At 40.1% G+C, this 23,818-nt stretch overlaps 1 pseudogene; it reads left to right on the top strand.

Annotated features, from left to right (window-relative positions):
• Window positions 1-23,613, top strand: part of LOC114034406 — a 67,804-nt pseudogene extending 44,191 nt beyond the window's left edge.
• Window positions 23,614-23,818: the final 205 nt, after the last annotated feature.

Raw genomic sequence — 23,818 nt, 5'->3', positions numbered from 1 at the left:
GCTTTAGGAAAGAGAAAAAAAAAACTTGCCATTTATCCTGTTTTAGTAAATAAAACCACTGAAATTAGAACAAATCCACCTGTATGAGTGACAATGAGGAAGTAATTTCACCTCTCTGGATTTGTGTTTCCTTATTTGCAAACTGAAGGGGTAGGACGTTGAAAGTATCTCTTTCTTTCTGCTATGAGATTCTGTCTCAAAGAACTTAGAAATATTTTCCCTCTGGCCATTTGTACCACCCAAAGCCTTTCCATTCCCTAAGTCATAGGAGGCATGAAAAAATCTGCAATAAATAGAATAAATATTCCCTCGCAAACTTGAATTTCCATGAAAATCAAAGACATAGATGGTTTACTCATTTAATTTGAAGATGCACCAAATCTGGAAGAGACAGTAAATATATAAGCTGACAGAATAAGAGTTTAAAATAACCACAAAAGGCTAGAACCCTGAATCAAATCGAATAAGATAAAATTAGCTTGGGCTATGGATGAGAAAAGGCCAAGTGCCAAAATGGATGGAGAGTCAATCTTGGGGTCAAGGAGACCTGAATTCAAAGTCTATTTCTGACACACACCAGCAGGGTGATCTTAGGCAAGCTGCCAAACAAGGTCCAGGGTCCCAAGCACCATTTTGATATGTTAAGCTGCAGAGAAGGTGCCAATTTTTATTGGTGGAGGAGGCTTGCTCATTGGGAGATCCTGGCACACATGAAATCACAGCTCTATAACAAATACATACATACATACGTACACAGTATATATGTACATAAATACATATATCTTCAATACATCTATATACACATATATACATATATTACACTTATATATAATATACACACATCTACAGTAACATATATATGCCTATAATACATCTATAGTATATGTATATATACATACATCTATAGTAAAATATATACATACATATATCTTCAACAATCTATATATGCATACATGTATAGTAATGTACATATGTGCATATATATAATAATGTATATACACATATCTACAGTAATGTGTATGAATGTATACACAAATACTTATAGCATGCATATATACACATACATGTATATCTACAATACACACATACACTCACATACACATACACATATAGTACATGTATATACACACATACATCCATAGTCATGCATATATCTGAAGTGCCCAAAGGGTGTCCTTCCTGGAAACATCCACCTATGAGAGGGAGAAGTAGTATAATATAGTAGAAAAAATACTGGATTTGGTGTCAGAAAACTCAATTTTAATCTTAACTCTGTCAGTATGATCTCTTGGGCCTCACTTTCCTCATCAGTAAAATGAAAGGGATGAAATCATCCCCTGACTGATAAATGGTCAAAGGATATGAACAGGCAGTTTTCAGAAAAAGAAGTAATGCTATCTATCATATGAAAAAATGCTCTAAATCACTATTGATTAGAGAAATGCACATTAAAACAACTCTTTAGTATCACCTCACACCTATTAGACTGGCTAACATGAAAGAAAAGGGAAATGTGGGAGAGGATGTAGAAAAATTGAGACACTGATGCAGGATTGGTGGGGTTATCAATTGATTAACTATTCTGGAGAACTATGCCCAAAGGGCTATAAAACTGTGCATAACCTTGGACCCAACAATACCATTACTAGGTCTGTATCACAAAGAGATTATAGAAAAAGGAAAGTCTTACATGTGCAAAAAATTTTATAGCAGCTATTTTTGTGGTCGCAAAGGATTGGAAACTCAAGGGATGCCCATCAATTGGGGAATGGCTGAACAAGTTGGGGTATATGATTATGATGGAATGCTATTATACTATAATAAAGGATGAGCAGGATGGTTTCAGAAAAACTTGGGAAGACTTGTATGAATTGATGCAAAGTAAAGCAAGTAGAACCAAGAGAACATTGTACACAGTATCAGCAATATTACACAACGATCAACTTTGAATGACTTAGCAGCTAATAATATCCTTAATGAAAGAATTTGTTCTGTGAAGTTTGGATTCAGTCAAAGGGCAGCACTTGAGGACCTAGAGGGCCACATGTGGCCTCAAGGCTGCATGTTCCCCACCCTGATACTATTCTCAGCAAGATAATGATCCAAAACAATTCCAAAGGATTTAAGAGGAATAATGCTTTCCACCCCTAGAGAAAGAACTGATAGAGTCTGAATGAAGATTGAAGCATACTTTTTTAAACTTTAACTTTCTTTGCCTTTTTTTTTTTTGGTCTGTGTTCTTTTTTGCAACAAGGCTAGCATGGAAATATGTTTTATGTGACTGCACATGTATAATCTATATCAAAGTGCTTGCCTTCTCAAGGAGAGGGAGGAGAGAAAAGGAGGGAATTTGACACTCAAAAATTATAAAAAATACTAATGTTAAAATTGTTTTTACTTGTAATTGAGAAAAAAAATAAGTTTTTTTAAAAAATGAAAGGGATGGACAAGGGGATCCCTACAGTTCCTTCCAGCTCTAAATCCTAGCTTAGTGATATAAAACCCGAATCAGTCAGTCAGCAAATATTTACTAAATACTGACAAGCACTTCGTCAGAGAACGAAGGACAAACCACATCAGAGATTCTACCCAATAAACTAGATAGAGTCATTTTTATAGTTTCTGGTTAAATGTCATCATTTAGGCTATTTTTTGTTTTTGTTTTTGTTCTTAACTCTGTGTCTGCAGTGCTTAGCACAGTGCTTGGCATATGGCAAGGGCATAATAAATGCTTGTAGATTGATTGATTAATCCATCTGTTACCCTTCATTTCTATTACAGGATGAGCCGACTTCTTTTTCCAATCATGTATTTCCTTAATGATATCCCTTATACTTAGATTACCATGCATGGCCCTGTGTCTAGAGGAATGATCTTAGTGTCAGGATGATCTGGATTCTTCCTGCCTCTGACATATATTAGTTATGTGACTCTGGGCAAGTTTCTTAACCTTTCAGTGCCTTAGGCAATGCTTTAATATTATAACATATGCAAGGAGGGAATTTCTATGATAGAAAGTTTCCACATGGATTAATCACATATCCAAACCAAGATAAACATCCCTAACACCAAACCACTTCATCCTTTTGGATCATTGTTGGATATGTGCTTCAACATATTTGTACCCGCTATATCTCTCCATTGTCCTTTGGGTCACATACAACTTGAATTATGCCAAGATCGTTGGTTTCTAAGATTAGTCATACAATTGGATGGTCAGTTTATTGAAACAGTCCAGCTGTATCCACATCTGGGACAAATGGATCCCAGATCCACAGATCCCTTTTGATTGCATGTCAACAATGAGTTACATCCAGAAATAGCATTTGAGAAATTCTGTAATTGCCTTCCATAATTCCAAATTGCTTGCTGTTATATACAAGTCCATTTGAAAAATGCCAGTGCTCTGATGATGCCATGTGTTTGTGAAGCTTGAAATACTACTATTTCTGAGGAATCCATGAAAAGAAGTCATGTAAGAACTCATTTTATACAATTTTAACAGTTTATTTACAAAATACTTTCTCTCAGCAACTATGTCTAAATATCCTTCAAAACCCATTAGAAACGGAAGGCATAGTAGTAATAACATTTCAAAGGCAATCCCTGGCCCTAGGCAACCTTGTAACCTCATCTTTGAGTTCAAGAGCTCAGGATTCCGGTTGTAGTAGGAGGCATCCTAAGTTCAGCCCAAGGACTCACAACTAAATTCTAAATTCATAATTAATCAACACATTTAAGAGCTTATTGTGCTAGTCACTATAAAGTATAAAACTTATGTAAGACAGTCTCTGCTCTTACAGAACTTAACAGTTTAGTTCAAGAATAAGACACAAATGCAGATAACGATAATTCAAAATATTACATGATAAGTACAACAGTACAAATTGAAGTCCTTTTTTGTTATCATCAAAAAGAAAAGCTTCCTGGAAGAGGTAGCATTTGTGTTGGGTAGAAACAGAACCGCAACCAGGGTGGGTCAGGTAAGGGTTCTTTATTTAAAGGGCTCTCTAATAGTCAGTTCCATGCCTTATCTCTTCCCTGACCTGCACCCACAAGAGTCCATAGAAAGTGATGGTAGGTGGGGTAGGATTACCAATTAACTGAGTTTCTCAGGAGAGTTGAGTTTGCTTAGCCACTGAATTGGCCCTATTGCAGGACACCACTGCCCTTCACCAAGGTCTGTGGAGGTCAGAGTCAGGCATCTTCTCTTCCCTCCAAGGTCTGCTATTGTTCCAACAAACTGGGTTCTTCCCACCCAAGTAAAGCTTGGAGAAGAATGAGAATGATGATGGGAGGTCCCAATTTTTAAGCTAGGGCTGGGCTATGTACCTGGACAGGGTAGTGGACAGGAAACATGGAGTTACCCATTCTGGATTAAGCTTTGGATCTGGGTAGAATCTGTCCATTCTGACCCTAGATTGGTCCAGGAGCTTCTCTGGCACTACGGTACCTAGGCAGGATCATGAGGTCAAGACCAGAGGACCCTCAGAGCAGTGGCTCCTCAGTGCCAAACTTCCACAAGGTAAGTAAGGCAAGAGAGAGCTTCCAATTAGTATCAAGGACCCTACCAACTTTCAGTTCCCATTCCTCCTACCTTGACAAAGTCTTGGCTCTGTCCCCAGCAATTGGGCTTTTCTGAAGGTTGGGAGGAGGAGAGAGGCACCTAGGATCACATCTGCATATGGAGGACAAGGAAAATGAGGGTTCTTGCTTTTTGCTACCCAATGCATGGGTCTGATCTCACCAGCAGAAAAAAGAAGTGGGTGACTGGGGTCACAACTGTGTGATGCTGGTGGTGATAGAAAGGGGAGGTAGATGGATAGAAAAGGGTGTTAGACTTCTCACTATCTCTATGTCAACCATCTCAGGACCCCTGAATTTGCCATTCGTGGTCTAACTAGAAACTACCAGATCAACCTCAGTTGGGAGCTCCATGTTACCCCTTACTACTTTATGAATGCAAGTGTGCATGTCTGTTTTTGTCCCCCTCCCTTTCACTCACCTTCCCTCCATCCAACATAAAGCACCTTTGTTTCCTGCCTATTGTTCTAGGGGCAAAAATTCTTAGTTATCATAGCCTTTGCATTGAATAGGAATGTAACAAAGGTAGAGAAGGAAGACATTTCAGGCATAGGAAATCAAGTGAGCAAAAAACTGAGTAGGAAAGTCCAGAACATATGTAGAAGAATTCAAGATTTGCAAGTAGTATAGTTCCCAATCCATTTAGTAAGTGGCAACTATGTTTAAGGCACTGAAAATATAAAACTAAAAGCTAAAAGCAAAATCAGTCCCTGCCTCTAAGGCATTTGCATGTGTGTGTGTCTGTGTGTGTGTGTGTGTGTGTGTGTGTGTATAAAATAGAACATATAAACAGATAAATTAGTACCAGACAGATTGAGGAGGGAGAATGCCTATCAACTGGAAGAGTTTACCCAGGTAGAGGATTATCAGCTGAGCCTTGAAGAAAATTTTATGAAGTGAAGGAGAAAGAAATACCCACAGATTTGAAGGCTAGGGTGAGCAAAGGTATTGAGGTAGAAGATAGAACATCAAGCTCAGGAAACATTTGGTAGTTCAGTTTGGTAGAATGGAGAGTTTATGAAGGGAAGTAGTATGTGTTAAGTCTGGAAAGATCAATGCAAGTCAGATTGTGGATGGATGGCCTTAAGTGCTAAGGCAGAGAATTTATGTTGTATTATAAGGACAGTGGAGAACCAATTGAGAGTTTTTGATCAATAAAGTAACATTATTAGACTTTTGTCCAAATAGGCATCTGTGTGGTAGATACATTGGAAAAAGGAGATATTGGAAAACTAGACCATAGAGAAATTATAGCCTGGGTGAGAGGTGATGGCTAGAACTAGGGTAGTAGTTTCAAAAATGAAGAAGATACAGATGCAAGAGGTGTTGTGGAAGAAAAAGCAGTAAGATTTGACAACTAATTGAACTTGTTAGGTGAGGGAGTGGGAAGAGTAGAGGTGATAAATCTGGGTGACCAGAAAAATGAACGTATCAACAAAAATACAGCAATTTGAAGGAGGAAAAGGTTTAGGGCATGACATTGAGTTTTATTTTGGATGTATTGAGTTTGAGATGTTTATATGAGACCCAATGGAAATATTAAATGGGCATTTGGTGATGTGGGTTCAGGAGAAATGTTATTCTTGTTTATACATATTTAGGAGTCATTTGCATAAAATTATAATTGAATCTCTGGACACTGATGAGGCCAGTAAGAGAAGTTGTAGAGATGAGAGTGTCCAAGGCAGAGTCTTGGTGGACATCCATGGTTAGGGGTGGGAGATGGATGATGATCCAGCAAAAGAGTTTGAGTAGGGGTGGCCAGACAGGTAGGTGAAGAAATAAGAGAAGCAGTGCCCTGAAAGCTAATACCCAGGAGGAGAGATTATCTGGGAAGTGAAGGATGGTTGACACTGTCAAAAGCTGCAAAGGCCAGTGATGGGTGCAAGTGGTTATTTGGTAAGGATGCTGTGGCTGAGAGTCCCATGGTATAGTGGAAAGAGTATCGGCCCTGGGATCTATTGAACTATTTCCTTGTTGTATGGCCGTTACTTAACATTCCTCTCTGTTTCCACCTCTGTAAATTGAGGGATGATAATAATGCATTTACTTTATACAGATTGCTAGGAAATGACTTTGTAAGCTTTAGAGCACTACACAATATGTTATTATTATTGCTAATAATAATAACAATGATTTTTATGTAACAAATTTTTTTGGAGGGAAGATTGGGAGTCCAGACTTGTGATTTCATTGCTGTAGGGAACTCCAAGTAAAGGAACACCCTCTATAATGCAGATTGATATCTGCTCTGCAACCTAGAAACTTAGAGCATTGTCTGAGGGTACCAAGAAGGTAAGCAATTTACCCATGATCACACAGAGAATTTGTATCAGAGGCACCACCTGAACCCAGGTCTTTATGATTCCAAGGCCAGCTTGTTATGCACTACATCTTGTGTATAGGTTTGGAAAACATTTTTCATTAATTATTAGAGGTTAGTTTTCTTTTTTTGGGGGGGTGGGGAGGTGGTGAAAGACTGGTGAGGGTCACAGAGCCCAAAAGAGCAAGGGAGAATTTAGCACTGGAATCCATTTCCCAGATGGTGAAACTTAAAACCTAGAAGTAGATGCATTTGTAGCAGCAGCCTTTGGATGGCTACAAGTTTGGCTTTGAATTGGGACCCTCTTTTCTAATCCCAGTTCCCAGAACTGGCATCAGGGCTTTAGATAAAAGACAATAGGACTGGAAACGTGGTGAGAAGAGAAATCAGAGCATTGATGACAATTGAGGTTCATTTTAACTGCAGGTAACAACAAATCCCCATTTCGTGGCAATGGGCATGTGGTACAACTGAGGCAGCATTAGCTTAGGCGTTTTCCACATCCCTGTCTGTCTGCCCACCTACCTGCCCAGGAATAATAATGCTATATACTAAAGGAATTGTTCAGGATGCTAATTTCATTCTTTCTACTCTCAGTATAATCTCCATGGAGCAGGGCAGGTTGATAACACATATATATCTATATATAGATATATATAGATATAGATATAGATATATAGATAGATAGATATAGATAGATAGATAGATAGATAGATAGATAGATAAATACAGATATAATGACCATTATTTGATACTTATAGCACACAATAGTAGTATAACTGATTGCAGAGCAGGGACTCACTGAACAGAGTCCCAGAGATCACCTGCAGACAGCTTATAGAGGTCCAAAGGGATACTGTTATCTGTGTAAACTCTACCCTCCAGCAGTTAGACCCTGGCTCCTGCTCTAGCATGCGGTGAAGGGAAACAGAATGTTGTCAGTTATTTTTCAGACATGTCTGACTCTTTGTGACCCCATCTGGGGCTTTCTTGGCAAAGATACTGGAGTGGTTTGCCATTTCCTTCTCCAGCTCATTTTGCAGATGAGGAAACTGAGGAAACAGGGTTAAGTGACTTGCCCAGGTCACACAGCTAGTAAATGTCTGAGGCTGGATTTGAACTCAGGTCTTCCTGACTCCAGGCCCAGCACTCTATCCATTGAGCTGTCTAGCTATCTAGTAGACTACTCATTTTCTTTCCTTCCTATCCTGTCTTCTTCTTCTAGTCTTTGCTTATGCTGTGAAATAGGATAGTCTAGGTGACTGGAAGCTGTTCTGTTCCTCCTCCTAGTCACCTTGGTGATTTTCTGGCTTCCTTGCCTAGAATGGACTTCTCCCCAGCAACTCCTCTTGTTGAAATGTATCCCTTCCTTCAGGGAACTGTTTGGGTCCCACATCCTCCTGGAAGCTTTTCATCTGGAAGAGATTTCTCCTTCCCCATTCTTCTCATGGCATGTCTTTTTGACTGTTTGCCCTTTAAGGTCATAGGTCTGAAAATGGTGCAAAAAGCCATCAAGCGTAATTCACTCATTTTGCAGATATGGAAACTGAGGCCCAGGAGGTTAAGTGACTTGATCAAGATCATACAGGTACTAAACGGTAGAGGGAAGATTTGAACCTAGGTCCTTGAAATCCAGTGACAGTTCTCTTTCCATTGTACTATGTCACCTCTATCTATCATGTTCTGTCTTAAATAATAATAATAACTAACATTTGTATAACACTATGTGTCAGTCATTGTCCCACATGCTTTACAATTATTATCTAATTTGATCATCACAGCAACCCTAGTTGGTGTACGACAATTGTGTGCATGTCTTATCTCGCCTTCTGGAGACTGGAGTTTGCTTTCATCTTTGTATTTCCAGTATAGATGCACAGTAAAGATGCCTAAGTACAGAGTTAAAATGTTTTTGTTGAATTAAATTAAAGAGAAGTACCACAGTGTGTTAGAAAGAGGACTCCAATCAAGACTAGGCTCTGCAGTAACTCACATTGGGCAAGTCACTCCCCTTTTGGTAAGACCCAGTTTTCTCATCTGTAAAATGGGGAGTTCAGACCAGGTAACCCCTTTCAGCTAGATTCTTTGTTTCTATCAATTACCTTAAGGGGCTGTGAAAAACTACAGCCGAGTTTAGCTGTGTCAGAGGCAGAGTGGTTTAGGGGTAGAAAGAGCTGGCTTTCAAGTCAGAAAGACCCAGAAAGACATTTCTTACATAAAATGACTTGGAACAACCTCTCAGGGCTTCTGGCAGTTCTCTGTAAGTGGGAGAATGGATTCTGATCTGCTCTGGTAGAAGGGATTTCCTAACTGGGAGTTCCCTATGCCAATCAACTTACAAATCCAGTTGTCTTTTTTTAGATAGTTAGCATTGATATAGAGCTTTAAACAACTTTATATCTCATTTTGATTATTTATCTCATTTGATTATTGGTAGGCAAAGATTGCTATGGTTCCTCCAGGAGCAAATCACTTACTATCAATAGCCTTAGGCATTAGAGGCAGCACACCTTGTTCATCTCTGTCTCTGTCTCTGTCTCTCTGTTTCTGTCTGTCTGTCTGTCTGTCTGTCTCTCTCTTTCTCTCTCTCTCCCCTCCCTTCCCATGCTGCCTTGAATAGCCAACAAAGCAACGAACTAATCAATAAAACGAAGTCATCTGCTGGATGGCTGGAGTGGTATGCCACTTCCAGTGGAAGGTGGAAGTTTTGGACAGCTTCTCCATCTCCACTCACTCCCTTCTCCCCACAAAGAATCATATAATTTAAAATTTGGAAAAGCCTTTGGAAATCATATGGTCCAACCCTCTCATTTTATAGAGGGGGAAACTGAGACTGGGAGAAGTAAAGCAACTTGTCCAAGGTCACACAACTCATAGGGTTGCCTCACTAAGACTAGAATGAAACCCCAGGGAAGACGGCAGTGAGAATGAGCACAGGGCTCTCTGCCAGACATCAGGATGAATGGAGATGAATGAATCCATCTGGACTCACCTCGCATATGTGTGTGTGGTTTTTTTTTTTTAATGAATTATTGTTTTGCTACACACTTTCAGGCCCTGGCATGGAAAACCCTAAGCTGAGACTGTTTGTTATTTAGGCAACACAGATTGTTTCCCCTAGATACAGGTAGAGGTCAGTAAAAGGATGTTTTCCTAAGGAGAGAGCTCCTACTCCAATCTCTCTGCTACTGCTGCTGCTGCTGCTCTCTGGCTCTCTAGCCAAATGAGTTTGTTTTCCTTTTTTCCCCCTCCCTTTTCCTTTGCCTCTTCCCAGTTCCCTCGCAACATATTGTCCCATTTTTTTCTTTCTTTACTTTGCCAGTCTTCTCCTTAGCTTTGCAAGATAATCAATACCTCTCCCTTCCCCTGACTTTCCCCCTCCTCCCTACACATTGTCTTTCTCAGGTAGCAATCCTCAAGTATGTAAGCCCAGGTAACTAAACTTTTTGTAGTTAGCCAAATGATGGGACTTCCTACAGGTAGGCACTCTGCACTCACTGCCTGCCCCAAGATACTTGGGAGTGTAGTAGTTTTGGAAGTCAGTCTGTCACTGTCAATCAGCCTTATTCTATTGGACCCCTTCTCTTCCTCTTCATCCTTTTAATTTTGACATAAATCATTTACATCCCAAAAAGCTCACAATCACAACAGAAATTCCTTCCCCAGGGTACATCTGAAGTCACCTTTGAAAAGGCTAATGCATCTGTGTGCAGTTGTCAAGCCCTTTGTGTGTGTCCGAGGGGGAACAAAACCCTCTCAATTACAGGTTATTTTTAGTGCCTTAGCATAAGAGATGATTTTCAGCCTGTGGTCAGAGCCCTTGTTTTCCCCACCATGCTCTTTGGAGAATTAATTGCATCAAGCATGCATTTGCTAGGACCTTGATCTCTTCTGCCCTTTTTTTACTTCCATAGCCCTTGACCCTTTACCACCTTTCAGTCCTTTCCCCACCCTACACACATGCAGATGGGAAAACCTAAAGCCTAATTTACAACCTAATACATCCTAGCAACACTGAGCCAGGTCAACACAGCTTTCCAAACAGGTTAAGCCACACGGTACTCACTTGTGCCAGAGAACCAAGTCAGGCAGGAGACATGTCAATCCAGGGACACTTCCTGAAAAAGGACGTGAAAATCCATTGTGTGTAAAAACTGTTTCACAAACAGTTGGTAAATCTTGAGAGAAGAAGATGAAAGAGAGAGAGAGAGAGAGAGAGAGAGAGAGAGAGAGAGAGAGAATGAGAGAGAATATCTATGGACTACAGAGCTGACTACGCTGGATCCAGCCTGACAGCTCTGTGAGAAATACTACTCTTATGCACTTGTTCACTCTTTCTCCATTAGAGGAGGAGTCAGTGTTGCAACATTTATGTTCCTTGCTTGAGGCAAAACACTGATTTTCTTCAGCATGGAAAATGTCCAGAGCCTGCCAGATTTACAAGGTTACGGAGGTAGTTAGGAGAGGAGGAATGCAGCAGACGAGAGAAGAAATAACTGATTCTCCCCAAATCGGTTTTGTATCCTTCATCCATGGATTGTCCCTTAAGTCTATTCTGGGAAAATACACACACACATATGCACGCATACACATACGTACACACACACACACACACACACACACACATGCACACACACACACACACACACACACAATCCTCAATTGTTTATAAACCTAATAAGCTCTAAGAGGCAATTTCTTTGGGCTGCCAAGACTCGGAGCAGCAGGGTGTCAAATTGCCTTCTTTCTTTCAGAGTGATTCGTGGGCAGCCACAAATGTCTGTGTCTGAGGGGAATAACAGGGAGTCAGCTCTCACGGAACCCTAATGAGGTGGTGTTAGAGTAAAAAGTGGGTTACAGAACAACAACAACAGCAAATAGACCGGGGCTCAAACAACTTTTTGGTTTCTCCCTGGCCACCAAAGACCCCTGTCCAGCTCTCAGAGTGGAGGATTTGCTGTGTGCCTAACAGGGACAACAGCTAGAAGACAGCACAACTGTTCTATCTTTCTGTGTAACGATGTTCTTGGTTTTTCCGAAGATCTGAAATGCAGTTTTTCAAAAAGAGCTTCATGATATGGCTTTTTTTTTTAAACTTAGGAACAAAAACAACACAAAAAAAGGAGTTGCTGGAGCCAAAAGTTTTTCTTTCTGTACTTAAAGTTGACAATGCCTATCTGTCTGATGCCATTTATTTTATGTTACATATGATGGTTACATACAGGAGAAGCACACTCCAAAGTTATTTAAATAAAGGATATTGGGTTTCAAGAAAATTATAGGAATGCCAGGCTTTACCATTTTGAATCAACTGCTTCTGGGGAATGGCTGGCAAGTCATCCTGGCAGGGACCACTCACTGTCAACACTCAGGGAGTCAATGAAAAATCCCATGATGCATCAAGTGTCTAATGCTATGGAGAGTGGAGATCTTCTTGTGCCAGAAGCCCAGAGGCAGCTACAGAGGCATAACCTGCTCATTGTAATGCCCATGCCCTATGCCTAGACTGTACCTGGCTCAACTGGCCAGGAAGTGGTCAAGCCTGTCAGCCTGTCAGAGACCAATGGGTGGGAAGATTCGAGTCGCATAATGAGCCTGTTGCCATTTCTGCACGACCTTGGGAAGTCCTTCCCTACTTTAGATTAATTTTCTCATCTGAGTTTTCAAGAGTTATGATAGTGAGGCACTAGCTCGGGCTGGGCCTACCAGGCTGGAAGAGCACTGGCTGCAGGCTCAAGGATGGACTGTGTGTCTGCCATCTTAGTTGACCTAGCTAAGTTTGCAAAAATTTCTTATACTCTGGCTGCAGGGTGACAAAAGGCTTTGTCCAAAGCAGTAACTGAAAACCATCTGCCAAGACATAGAGGCATTGAGATCTTCACCAAGGAAGGGGCTACTCACACAGACTAAGATCGTAGAGCCTGAAATTATAGGAGGATCCAAAGAACTTGGCTGTGTTTTGGGGAAGATGCAAAACTTAGGTAAGATGTGGTACCTTCTCTCTTCAGCTTACAGTCTAACAGGATGATGGGATACATACATACTTTTTAATTATATTTTTAAATCTAATCTGTGCTTGGTGAATGTGTATTCTGTATAACTTATGGGAGGGGAAGAGAACAAGTATTGATTAAGCATCTTTTATGTGCCAGGAACTGTGGTGTTTTACAAATACTATCTTATTTAGATCTTCACATAATTCATGGAGGTAGGTGCTATTATGATCCTCATTTTACAGTTTGGGAAAGTGATGTAGACAGAAGTTAAGTGACTTGCCCAGGGTCACCCAGCTAGTAAATATCAGAAGCTGGATTTGAACTCAGGTCTTTCTGACTCCAGATCCAGTGATCTATCCACTTTATCACCTAGGTGCCTTGAGACTTATGGTTTTCAGAGGATTATCTCGAGCACTGAGGAATGAAATAACTTTCCAGGGTCACAGGGATAGGACTTGATCTCAGATCTTTCTAATTCCTAGGCAAGTTCTTTATCCACTACAACACAATGCCTCACACAAGATATAATACAAATAATACACGGTAAGGGTAGTAGTTCCTATTGAGCCCATAACACATTAAATAATGAGTCCAAATATGGTGGTTCTGGTGTTATCAGTGATGAGAATAGATGGCTATATAAATGCTGGAAAATCTGCTCCATTTTCCATCTTAAAAATATCTAGTTTCATCTGTAATTGCTTTTGGGATGATCTGGTTTAGTTGACCTTCCTGCCAATCTTTCTGCAAACCTATTTTCCCCTTCACTGCTTTTCACTGTTTTTATTAAGAGATACTGATTGTAATCTTTATCTCCTTTACGTTGTGCAAAGGATTTTGCACTTTCAACTGTGTTTGTCCTTGGATGCCACATCTCTACTATGCAGGCAAAACAATTGCTGACTGACGAGGCCTCCTTTTTATGGTGACTGTTTTATGTAAGATTATGATTAAAATTTTTGATCCTTGTCTTTGCCTTTATCCATTTCCTATTTTTCAGCATAAGCAACACTGCAAATGGACAATGAACTGGGCTCCTAATTAAGCAAGAAAAAAAGGGAGTATACTGGTTTGAATCTGGAAAACTGCAGGGCTTTCAACTACTCCCTCATACAACCTGTCTTTTTAACATAAACATCATTCCAGGGATGTTATATTTCTGTGAATCATGGAACACCACAATCTCTAAAAATGGTGGGTTGGTCAAAAGGCAATGGAGAGATGAAGCATGATAGGTATAAGTAGGTTTTAAAGTATTACCACGGACAAATTACAAATAATACTTAACCTAAAACATATTCATCCAGGAAATGTACATTGGAAAAAATGGTGGGTCAGTCATGTTGCAAAAACAAGGGATGAGATGGAGAGCCTGAGGGATGTATTGGGACCCATGTACTGTAGCAGGGTTTAAGACTAAGCAAGGTCTCCAGGACAAGGGGGACATGAATGGAAATGAGAGAGGATGGATTGCTGTCTGCACAGCTTAGATCACAGAACCTCTGAATACTGACAGGTGTGTTTAGATCGGGACAAAACAAAGCAGCTTAAAAGGTTTGTGATGTATATGAATGTGGAAATCACTAAAATGCTAATTATTTAAGACTTGAGTCTATGTCCTAGGTTTCTTTGCATTCCCTACAGCATCCCTGCAGTACTTTTTCCCTTGGAGAAGCTCCCAAATATTCAGTGAATGATTCCTCTCAGGAGGCACTAATCCCCATTGCCTTGCCCAGATGGTTCATTCACTGCCACTGTTGAACAATATCCTTTCATTTGTGTTAGCATAGGACCTGGAGTCAGGAGAGAGCTAGGTTTAAATCCTCTTTGGGATGCTTACTAGTTTGACCATGAGCAAGCCCCTTAACCCCTCTGAGGCTCGGGGTCTTTTTTTTTTTTAAATAGGGATAGTAATAACCATAAAGCCTACATCCTAGGATTGTTTTAAGGTGGAAAGAGGTTATTTAATGGATGAAAAAATGCTTTATAAACCTATATAGTCTAGGCCTGATCATGTTGCCCCTCTGCTCCAAAAAGTCACTTCAGTGACTTCTTGTAAAATTCCAACCCATTTGCCTGGTATCCAACCCTCCACTGCCTGATAAACTTGACCTTTCTAGACACTCCTCCCTTACTCCCCTCCAAACACTTTCCCCTTCAGCCAAGTTGACCAACTCTTTGCCATTGTACACAATCTGCAGTTTTTTCAACCTTGGTGTCATATTATTCCGTACACTTGGAATACCCTCTCTCTTGCTGCCCTCTTTCTCACCCTTCAAGCCATCTTTACCCATCTTTGAAAGTCTGACTCAAATGTCATCACCTTCATGAAGCTTGCTTGCCCTGATCCCTTCCTATGATAATAGCAGCAGAGTACTGGAAAATACATTGGATTAGATTCAGAGGAAAGGGATTCTAATTCAAGCCACCTGTGTAATATTAGGCAAGTCACTTCCCCCCTCAAGACCTCAGTTTCCTTATCTGTAAAGCTAGACTAGATGGGCTCTAAGGTCCCTTTCAGTTCTAAATCTATGAACCCTGACTCCTTGGCTTTTACTTTTCTAATGTACGCACCCTCTCTGATTTTGTGTTTTAGTCATTTGTAGATGTATCCTATCTCTTTACTACTCCATAAACTACATAAGAGAAGGGACCATGTCTTATATGAATTTGATATCTCTTCTAGTGTCAAACAAAGTATACATGGAGAATACTCAAAAAAAAGAGTAAAACTTCTGCCTGTCATACTTGTGCTTCACGTTGGGTCACCACAACCATTTGTTTTTCTCTGCTCCTTCTTTCAGACCACTGAACTTTGTGGAAGAAAGTTAGAAAAGCCAATTGATTCAGTGTCCAACGAATTCACGCTATCTAATTTCACTTGGACCCTTGTTGATGCTCAATGATGTTTTTTATCATTCTTTTGTTGATTCCCTATCAAATTTCACATAGTACTATTCAAAAATCTTTTCTGTTCCCCTTTAGCCCATGGTATCTCCTAGTAGAAATTATTTTACCTCCTTTTTAATTGAGACGGAGCCTACTCTGCCCACCTTATAATATCCTCCTCTCCATCTTAATATTTCACGATCCTCACAATCTGCAGATGAGATATAATTCTCATCTACAACCCCTCCACTAGTGTTCTTGACCCTATTTCTTCCTTTCTTTCCTGGGATTTAGCTTCGCTAATTTTTTCTTCTCTTTCTTGACACTTCAGTCTCTCCTTTAGTCAGTCAATAGACATTTATAAAGCATCTACTATGTGCCAGGCACTATGCTAAATCCTTCATTACACATTCCTTCCCAAAGAATCCTAACTCTTCTACTAAAAACTTCCTTCAATTCTGCTCTCCCCTCAAGCTCCAATGCTTGCTTTGAACTTCACTATTCCCTAACTCACTGAAAGGTTTGAGGCCTTTCAGTTACCCTCAACCAGGTTTAGGTCATCTGCCAAGATAGTTTGCAGGGTGTAGTCACACATGCTGCAGCTTCTTGGAGACACAGATGAGCATTAGTGAAGGTGAACACCAAAAATGGATGAGCTGCCCTGAAAAGGGCTTGGCAAGCCCTCATATCAGAGGTGCTAGTCCTCCTGAACATCCCATACACCTCTTTCTATGACTCCAATTAGAATAGATGCTAATCAGACAGTGGTAGAAGTGTTTTCCTCAACTGGAGTTTCCTATATCACCAAATCATAGGTCTAGACTACTCCCTCTTCTCCCTCTTCCCAAAGCTTCCTCTATATGGCTAAGGATCTCATGACTATGATCTTTTGCTTCTATATAGGTTTCAACCAATTATAAGTTTCCAACCACAATTACTGTCCCAAATTTTTTATTTTCAGTTGCCTGCTGGACATTTATACCTTCATTTCTAATTGTCATCTTCAAGGTAGCAGATCTTCATCTGAACTCATTGGCTTGCCCTCCAAAAACTGTCTCTCTTTCGGACTTTCTTATCTCTGTCCAAAACACAGTTCTCTCAGCCATTCATGCTTCCAGCCTTGAAGTTTCACTCCTATTTGCTTTGTTTTCCCAGACCAGACACTTGCCGAGTCCTATTCATTCTTCTTTTCCTCTTTTTTTTTTTTAAGGCAATTGGGGTTAAGTGACTTGCCCAGGGTCACACAGCTAGTGTTTGGTCTGAGGCCGGATTTGAACTCAGGTCCTCCTGACTTCAGGGCCAATGCTCTATCCACTGCGCCACCTAGCTGTCCTCATTCTTCTTTTCCACTGTCTTTTAGATACTATTTCCATTAAGGAAATAGGATTAAGGAATGATTCCAACTTTGTCCCCTTCCAACCAACTTCTCCTTCTTCCCACCTTAGACCCAATTCCCACAGCCACAGTCATTTGGAAGAATCCCTCTAATCAGAGGATGATGATTATACAATAGAAAGTCAATGAATAAGTTGACTCATTCTTTCATAGACATTTACTTGCTGTGCAGGTATTAGTATACACCTCCATTATTAGGTCAACTTCTAAACCAAAAAGTTGGAAACTTTTTCGCTCGTGCTCCTCAAATAGTACACTTTGAGGATATGATCAAATTTATCTTAGTTAAGAATGCACTCTTCTAGAACCAAAAGCATTTCAGAACGACACACATCCTTTCTCTTGAGGTGCTTGAAGCATGGGCTTCACTCTTATGATGATCCTACAAGGTTTTTAAAGAAAGAAGAAGCACTCTTCTCCCCCATTTTTAGTATTCTGAAGTTCATTCAAACTTGAGTTTCATCTTCCCCTTACCTCCCCCCAATCCATCTCATGCCACCTTCCCCTAGCTTATGACCATACACCAGGATGTGTAGCAAGGAGCCTTCTTTTATGTAACCAAATAACATAACAAAACCCCAAACTCTTCTTTGGGTCTAAGGCAATGACCATTCCCTAAGAAAGAGAGTCATCACTGGCTCACAACTAGTTGCTAGTCCCATCAGACACAATCTTGTCCCCTTTCATTCCATAAGTCCCTCACATAATCAGGTGACTGCCTAGGTATGAGTGCTGAGAGGCAGGCAGTCAGAGAACACTACTTCTGCAAGGGAATGGGTGTAATCCTTCTCAGATGAACATGCAGTACAAAGACATCATGAGGACCTATGTGTGGATCAGTGGATTCTCAAGAGTCCACTTTTTCCTCAGCCCAAAGGAGAGAAGTGGGCATATTGAATATTATGCCACAGACATTAGGAGGTATATTAACCCTTTACAATATCCTTTGCATATCTTAAGTTGGTGTTGCTATAGTATTGTGATTCTTGATTCTCAAGTGATTGAGTCTGGGCAATCCAGTTTTGCCTATAGACTCCCAAGGCAATAATTTATGCTAAGTTAGCTTTCTGCAGCACTTATTTTCTCAATACCTAACTTATAGGGTAGATAGGATATATGGGTATATATTGGAAATTCTACTTTAGTGATATTAAGAATTGATATTAACAGAAGTTAAATTATTTCCCCATCATTGTGATGTGAGGCAGGAAAGGAGGTGGGCCCAGATCTCTTTGTTTTTCATATTGCAGAATAATATTAGTTAGAAACATATTGTGAACAGAATTGCCTACTAGACATATGATACCTAGCAGCTCTTCTTAAATCACATAGGAATGGAGATTTGACCATGTCATGTTTAAAGTCTGATTCCAAGAATCTCCTGTGTTACCATAAATGGGAAAGGGAGACAGAAAGGAAGAAAATGGTGGAATGGTAATCTTAGGACCAACATTTTGATAGTTCTATGACTGTTGCAGTTTGGCAGAGATGCAGAATATTTGAGGTTGAAGAGATTACATTGATTGTTGAGTCCAATCTTCCTATTTTACAGGAAAGCAGAGACTCTAAGTGGAGAAATGATTAGTATAAAGGCGTGCACATCAGTAATGGCAGGGTAAGGAATAGAAGCTCTGTGTCTTTTAGTTTGGCATAGTAGAACAAATGCTGGGTTTGGAGTCAGAGGACCTGAGTTCAAATCCTGGCTCTGCCACTTGCAGAACTGGAACAGGCCATTTAAATTCTTTGAGCCTCAGTTTCCTCATTTGTTGAATAAGGAGGACTTGCACGGAACGATTTTTAAGGTCTCTCCTAGTCTTAGACCTTATAATCTCAGTTCTGTATTGCAACAAATGAACAAAGTCTTGCTTATTGTTGCTTTGTTGTTCCCCCACCCCTATTTGTTTTTCAGTCATAATACTGCTTGCTAATTTGATTTTAAAAGCTTCATTTTCCCCTTTCAATGTTTTTACCCTTTTTAGCAAACTGTTTTGTTAATGAACATAAAGAAGATTTTAGAATAGCATGTTGATAACTCATACCCTTTGACATAGCAATACCACTATTAGGTCTGCTTCCCAAGGTGATCAGGGAAAAAGGGAGACTATATGTTCTAAAAAATTCATGTCAGCACTCTTTGTGGTGGCAAAGAATTGGAAATTGAGGGGATGCCCATCAATTGGGGAATGGCTGAACAAGTTGTGGTATATGATTGTGCTGCAAGAAATGAGCTGGTTGATTTTAGGGAAACATGGAAAGACTTATATGAAATAATAAAGAGTGAAATGAGCAGAACCAAAGGAATTTGGATACAGTAACAGCAATACTGTTTGAAGAATAATTGTGAAACACTGAGGTATTTTGAGTATTATAAATATTCAAATCAGCTACAAAGATGGTGAAGAAAGATGGTATTCACCTTCAGAGAAAGAACTGATAAATAGAAGTATGCATAGTATGGTTTTACATCTCTATATACATATATTTACATATATATGTATATATACACATATGCATATACATTTACAAATCTATACACATATATGTGTGGATTTGTGTCAAATGGTGGCCTTTCAAGTGTGGATTGGGAAGGGGAGGAGGAAGACAGTTTGGAACTTAAAATGTAACAAAGATAAATAAAATTAAATTTAAAAGAAAGAATAGCATGTTGAGTTATTTTTTTCATCTATCGGTACATCCTAAGGCTGAGAGTGGAGGGATCAATGGCCCAAATCTCTGTGTTGTCAGACAAACAAGCTGAGATGACACTTAAGATGCCTCATTATTCTAATGTTTTTGTGTCCATGTGGTCCTTATAGATTCCCTGAACATTTTTTCCTTATGTTCTTTACATCCCTCTTATCTCATTACCTAAATTACGCCCATCATTTATTTTCTTCCTTCTCTCTTCTGTCACTGTCCTGGATACTAGATCAAGAAAACCCAATACATATAATAGGGCCCTGGAACGCTAGAACAATCAGAAGCACATAAGGATTGGTGGGAGCTGAAGCTGGCACTGATGTGGGAGTCAGGTATAAGGTGTTGGGAAAAGCCCCAAGAGACGGATCTGAGAGGATGCGATGGCCATGCTTCACTTCAACTTGATGAAGGACAATGGAGTTGTGGTGTCCGTTGGGCAGGGGTCATGGCTAAGGTTTTAAGATAAAATGAGATCACTGTAGATCTCACTGGGAGCTTAGAATGAACCCTAAGGGGAAGGATCTTCCCTCCCTGAAATGTTGCTAAATTATCATAGTGAGAAAGTGATTGAGAAAGAAAAGATGAACAAGTGGCCGGAAGAGTAAGAGAACCATCTAAGCCAGTGGCTTGAGAACCAAGACCACTGAAGTGTGATAGAAAATAATCTATGGTATTTCTGCCTTCCATTTTTTCTTTTGGTGATGGTGTGAATGCTTATGTGGCATATAGAGTAACAACAAACACTTCTCTATCCATCTTCAATAAGAATGAATTTTCAGTTAAAAGAAGGTTTAGCGGCTTTCTTGGATTGCACAGCAAATTAGCCACAAAGTACTTAAATGTTGGTTATTTTGTGCCTCCAGCTCCAGAGAAGAATATTACAGGCATGACCAAAGTGAAAGTTGGGAAAGAAGATTCATCACCCACTGAATTTGTAGAAAAAAGGAGAGCAGCCCTTGAGGGGTGTCTAAAACATGCAGTGAAATATCCAACATTGCTTCATGATCCTGATTTAAGGCAGTTCCTAGAGAATTCTGAGTTGCCGAGAGTGGTTAATACTTGGGCTCTGAGTGGAGCACCAATATCGAGGATGGCGAAGAAGGTTGCCAGCACTGTCAATAAAACGACAATCAAGTTGAATGAATTGGATGCATGACTTGAGGAAGGCAGCAGCAATTTGAGAACCTGAATCAACAACTTTGAAAATTTCATGCCAGTGCCGAAGCCCTGGTCTGTCACAGAAAAGAACTTTTAGCCAACTCAGCTGATTTTGCAAAAGTGCTGCCATGTTAGGTAATTCTGAGGTTCATACTGCTTTATCTAGAGCTTTGTCCCAGATTGCCGAGATTGAAGAGAAGATTGACCAGTTACATCAGGAACAAGCTTTTGTTGACTTTTACGTGTTTTCGGAACTACTTGGTGACTACATTCATCTTACTGCTGCAGCAAAAAGTGTGTTTGATCATTGAATGAAATGTTGGCAGCAATGGGATGATGCTTAGATTTCTTTGCAGAAAAAAAAAACAAACAAAATGCTAAGCTGAAGCAAAAATGGTGCTTGCCGACTAACCAGATAAAATACTGCAGGCAAAAATGAAATCAGGGAGTGGGAAGCCGAAGGTCAGCAAGGAGAGAGAGAGACTGACCAATCTCCAAAACTATTTGAAAGGAAATTGGAAGATTTGAGAAGAAATGAGTGAAAGACTTTAAAACTGTTGTTATCAAGCACTTGGAATCATTAGTACAAACTCAACAACTGATGAGGCATTCCTACTTGAAGCCAAAACTGTTGCCTAGCAAAGTGACTTCAAATCAGAAGATTCTCTGGCTATTTTTTCTCAGTTATGCTAAATTCCACAATGAAATCACTTTAAAATCATCTAAATAAACCGTGATATATTTTATGAATGAACATGTGGCTTTTCTATAAACTGACATTTTATTAATAAGCTGCATGTTCTGACCCTCTTTAAATCAAGCGGACCGTGGCATGACATTCTGCAGTACTTTGCTGAATTGAACACTGTTGTGTCTTAATGCTTGCACTAAAAAGTGCATCGCAAGGCCAGAAAGTATTACAGTATTTTTTCTTTACAATGTGTTTTATTATTACTATTACTGTTATCTGACCTCTTTATATCAAATTATAATTGCATTGATTAATGTTCACTTATGAGTTCCTGTACAGAATTATGATTTTGTGATTACAATAGTAAAAGGTTGTACCTTGTGAAAAAAAAAAAATGTGGGCAGCTAGGTGGCACAGTGGATATGGTGCTGGGCCTGGACTCAGGAAGACATAAGTTCAAATCCAGTCTCAGACACTTATTAGCTGTGTGCCCCTTGGCAAGTCACTTAACCGTGTTTGCCTCAGTTTCTGAGAAGGAAATGGCAAACCACTCCAGTATCTTTTCCAAGAAAATCCCAGATGGGGTCATGAAGAGTCAGACGTGACTGAACAACAAAAATTATGTTTACGTTGAACCAGCAGATGAAGTCTAAAATTACAAATAACCTTGGTCTCCATCAGGCGACACACAGCAACATAAATATTACAAAAAGTTGACTATGACTGAACATTTTTTGGGACAGCTACGTGGCACAGTGGATAGTGCACCAGCCCTGGAGTCAGGAGGACTTGAATTCAAATCTGGCCTCAGACACTTATCAGCTGTGTGACTTTGGGCAAGTGACTTAACCCAGATTGCATGAGAGAGAGAGAATAAATATAAAAATATTTAAATATCAAGTTAATTGATTATCAAATATTAAGCAAATAAGAATAAACATAGGATGAGGCTAATACATGAGACAAAGTCCTGATGTGTAGATAAAGAGAAAGGATTGATTTGGGAGGTATTGGACAGTGTGGTACAGTGGAAAGAGCCCTGTATTTGGAACTAGAAGGCGCTGGCCTCAACGTTTTTCTCTCTCGTTTATTACCTGTATGACTTTGGCCAAGCCACTCTCTAGGCCTTGGCACCTACATGTAATACAAGTAAAGGGAGTGGGTTGGACTAGAAAGAGGTACAGTATGGTGAGGTGGACAGAGTGCCAGATTTTTAGCTGGTTCAGCTTAGGTCAAATTCTGCCTCAGATCCTTCCTAGTTGTGTGACTCTGGCAAGTGTTCACGTCTCTGGGCCTCAGCTCCTCCTTTGTAAAATGATGGATTTGGACTGGATAACTGCTAGGGCCCCCGCCAGCTCTACTTCAACTATCCTATGACCCCTCTAGCTCACTAAATCTATGATCTTGTGAATAATGAAGAGAAGAGACTGAGCATCTGACTTTATTCAGTGACACCTTGTGCCAGCAGAAACATGTGGAAAACCTATATGAGGAGGAATTCCTTCCACGTGGTGGCAGCATTTATGTTGTGCAGCCTTCTCAGTCATGTTTAACTCTTCTTGACTCCATCTGGGGTTTTCTTGGCAGCGATACCGGAGTGGTTTGCCATTTCTTTCTCCGACTCATTTTACACATGAGAAAACCAAGGCAAATACGGTTAGGTGACTTGCCCAGGGTTACACAGCTAGGAGGTGTCTGCTGAACTCAGGAAGAGCATGATTGCACTGTCAGGGTCTTTGAAACATTTTCTCCTTGGTGAATGTGTCTCTGCAGCATTCCTGCAAGAGCTGCTCTTCCTGACACCTGGGGACTTAGAAGATAAGGGGCTGCTTCACACTTCTCAAATGACCAAATCCACCCAAAGGCCCCGGAATTGAGGTTAGCTTCATAATCTGCTGGCAATAGCGGCTTCTCCTTCTCCTTAAATGACCCAGCATGATGCTATAGTGGGCAGCTAGTTGGCCAACTTAGTGAGGCTAAGTGATTAGCTACCTGGGTAGTTAGGTATGATTTGAACCCAAGGACTTTGATTCCAAATGCAGATCTACCATACGTGATTTTTATACGGCTTTATGTGTGCGT

This window comes from Vombatus ursinus, unplaced genomic scaffold (genome assembly GCF_900497805.2).
Source record: "Vombatus ursinus unplaced genomic scaffold, bare-nosed wombat genome assembly UNPS02000255.1, whole genome shotgun sequence".
In the NCBI taxonomy this organism is placed as follows: domain Eukaryota; kingdom Metazoa; phylum Chordata; class Mammalia; order Diprotodontia; family Vombatidae; genus Vombatus; species Vombatus ursinus.
The sequence above is the reverse complement of the archived record's forward strand: the minus strand, read 5'-3'. Positions and strand labels throughout refer to the sequence as shown.